The sequence below is a fragment of the Gavialis gangeticus genome, unplaced genomic scaffold (assembly GCF_001723915.1).
Source record: "Gavialis gangeticus isolate Ggan-Ray unplaced genomic scaffold, GavGan_comp1, whole genome shotgun sequence".
In the NCBI taxonomy this organism is placed as follows: Eukaryota; Metazoa; Chordata; order Crocodylia; family Gavialidae; genus Gavialis; species Gavialis gangeticus.
The window spans coordinates 53,814,874-53,818,043 of record NW_017729025.1 but is presented as its reverse complement, the minus strand read 5'-3'; the positions used below and the strand labels follow the sequence as shown (position 1 = coordinate 53,818,043).

Below are 3,170 nucleotides of genomic sequence, written 5' to 3'. Positions count from 1 at the left end.
CGGCCGGGCAGGTGACCCCCAGGGAAGGGCCGCCGGGTCCCTCCGCGCCGGGGCAGCGGCGGGCTTTCGTTTTCCTTCTAGGGCTGAGCTGATCAGCAGCAGCTGCATGTCATGCAAATGCGCTGTGAACGCGTCGGACACGCAGGGGAAAACGCACTTTATTTTTGAAGCTGTGGCTGGAGCGTGGCCGTGGCCGTGGCCGTGGCCGGGCGGAGGTTGCGGCTGTCCCGCTGCAGCGTCCGCAGGCCCCGCCGTCCCCGCCCCCGCGGCCCGAACCTGGCGCGCTCCAGTGCCCAGGGCCCTGCGTCACCATGCAGCTCGCTCCCAGGGTGACTCCCCCTCTCCAGCGAAACATTGCTGCACGCCCCGGGCTGTAACGCTGCAGCTGGTCACGCCGGATAATCCCTCTCTTGTTATTGCTCCTCATTCAGCTCGCCTTCATTGAACACAGAAGAGAACAAAAAACTGGCCTTTTGATTTCTCTCCCTCTCCTGCAAAGGCCGCTCTGATTTCTGTGGCATGGTGCCATGTCCCCCCTCCACGAAAACGCACAGTATTAACAACGCAGTACTTCGTGCCTCAGCGGGACGAGCCGGGTATCAGCTCTGTTCACGTTTCGTCAAATAACTCGAGTCCCTTCAAATCCCCGCTGCCTCTCGGGGCCACGTCCAGGCCTCTTACAGCCGGCAAACTTGATGTGAAATGATATGTCCGGCTTTTTTAAAGAGAGAAAGCGACCTGAAACGCAGGCCGTAAAGCTACAGAAGGGGCGGGCTCCGATCCAGCCAGCTCTGACCAAGTGCCATCATTTTGCCAAAGGGGCAGCTCATGGGGCAAAGGGGAACAAGGGAAAACCGAAAGCCCTTGAATGAGCTAAGTCTCCCGCGTGCACAATTTCTGTTGGAGATGAACTCCCGGGGGATGGTTTGCACATGGAGGAGTGTCATGCCCAGGCTGCGGACAACATCGAGGCTTCACTGAAGCGGAGTCCAGCGAGGCAGGTGGAGGCGGGGGCGAACGGCCTCCCCTCGCAGCGCCTCGAGGGGCTTGGGGAAGGCTGCGGGGCTTCCCCTCCATGTCACTGGACTTGTCTGAACACGATGTGCTCGCTGTCACGCAGACCTGACGGGCAACCCCCTCTCCCCTTCCCCCTGCTCTGTGATCTGCACATAAGCAACAGAATTGGGCGATGAGAAAAAAAGCCTTCCCTTTGCCTAAATCATGCCAGCCGAGGAAGCAGAGGTCCCCCCCCCCCCGGCTCTCTGGGAAGGGGATGCGAGAGGAGCGAGGCTGGATTTCACTCCACAAATAAGCCAAGGCGCTCCCTCGCCCTGGCTCCTCTGACTCCTAGCTGCGGGAAAGCCCAGGCTCCCCGCAGGAGCGGCCAGGCTCCGGGCTCACGAGACCAGCGCAGGGAAACAATAACCAGAGACCGGACCTAGCCTCAGCAAAGCGCTCACCGGTGCTGGCGACTCCCTTTCTAGTCCGGGGACAGAAAAAGATGGGCGATTAGCACGTGTGAGCCGGACCAGCGGCGGGAAGGATGCGCTGGTGGGAGCGGGGATTTCTTTTCCCGTGACGATTAAACCCGGCTTTGAAGCAGGGTCCCGGGGGTCCCTGCCTGGGAGGCGGCGGCACCGAGCGGGCGGGCAGGGCCCATCTGGGCTGCTGGAGGGGAGCAGAGTGAACGATGCCAACCTGACAGTCAACGCTACAATCTCCTTCAAGGGCGGCAGGGCGCCTCTCCCACCGCGCGGTCCTTTCCCCGCCAGGGGCAGGGCGGCAGGAGGCCGGGTGGGTCTCCTTGGGCCGCCACTGGGCCGGGGAGATGTTTCTTTAGCGCTGCAATAATCCTGGAATTAAAGCGCGTGTGGAGGAGGAGGAAAGGCAAGAGCCCAGGCAATGAAGTCTCCCAGGTGTGTGCCTCGGTGCCAGCACACACGCAGCCCGGCAGCGCCAGCGGCGGGGGCTGGTGGCCAAGGGGCCGCGATCGGCTGCTCCGCGCCTGGCCCCGTGCTCGGGGAGGCCGCTCGGCCCCGGAGCCCTGGCTCCGGTCCCCGATAAGTGACCACCCAGCAGCCCCGGGGCCAGGGCGTCCCTCGGGCTAACACGAGCGTCTGCCAGCTCCGGCAGGACGGTTCCGGCTCCACGGGTCCTCTCGCTCGATCCCCGTCCCCAGGTTCACGACTGACGAGAGGTGAAGGTCTGATATGAGCAAGGGAAGCAAACAGATCAGAGGACACACGACCCAGCCGCCCCTGCACACGCAGCCAGCATGGAGGACAATGTCCTACCAAGGCAGGAAGCACTCGCCTGGGCCCAGCCCCCTGCCACAGCTTGCAAATGCACTGGGGTGACGGCTGAGGTCCCTAGGAGAGCAGCACTGATTGCTACCGAGCCCTTGCCTGCGGCAGCCCCGAAGTTTTCGGCCATGAGGCGTGTAGCCCGCATCCGTTCCCAGCCGGGGTCACTGCACCCCGGGCCGGGCCAAGGGCTCGCTCCGCACGTAGCAGCGCGGCCGTCACAAGGACACTCTTCCTTCCTGAGGAGCTCACCTCAGAAAGGGGGAGGGGGGTTAATCAGATCTGTCCTCCCTCATGGCCCTGCCCCCCGTGGTCAAAACAGCAGCTCCAGCTGCAACGCAGGGGCTGGGAGGGGACACAGGAAAGAAGAGAAATCTTGACAGAGCGCAGCCCAGTGCAGAGATCTCCCCCCGCGCAGCGCGGCAAGCGGCAACCACAGTCGCTCCCAAGCAAGTGTCTGGCTTGAAACCAGTGAAGAGGTGAACCCTGGAAAGCGCTGAGGCGTGCAGGGGAGTGTGCTCCTGAAACGGCATCGCAAACACTGGGGGAGGGACTTCCACAATTTTGTCAAATTAAAAGTGAAACAGCAGCGTCTTCTGCTGCAAACTGCCAGGAAGTGTCAAAACACGTAGTTACAAAGAGCAAGAGTGTAATTACGTGTTTCTGTTTATCGTTTCAGTTACCCATTCTCTGCAGATTACAGGCCCTATTCGAAAATACACCAGCTCCGGGGGCCTGTTGTTCTCTGCAGGCCTTCTTTCCAGCCTCCTGCCTAGGACTGCTCCTTCCTTCCTTTCTCTTTTTTAAACGGTGCCATTGGTTTCTCTGCATGCTGGAGTTTACCATGTTTGTAAGTGATGCTTCTCT

General features: G+C 61.4%; 1 long non-coding RNA gene across 1 annotated transcript in view; it reads left to right on the top strand.

Moving 5' to 3' along the window:
• Positions 1-1,800: 1,800 nt before the first annotated feature.
• Positions 1,801-3,170, top strand: part of LOC109298591 — a 3,669-nt gene continuing 2,299 nt past the window's right edge. The window contains exon 1 of the long non-coding RNA XR_002097658.1: positions 1,801-3,153. This is a non-coding gene — a long non-coding RNA (uncharacterized LOC109298591). The remainder of the gene's footprint in view (positions 3,154-3,170) is intronic.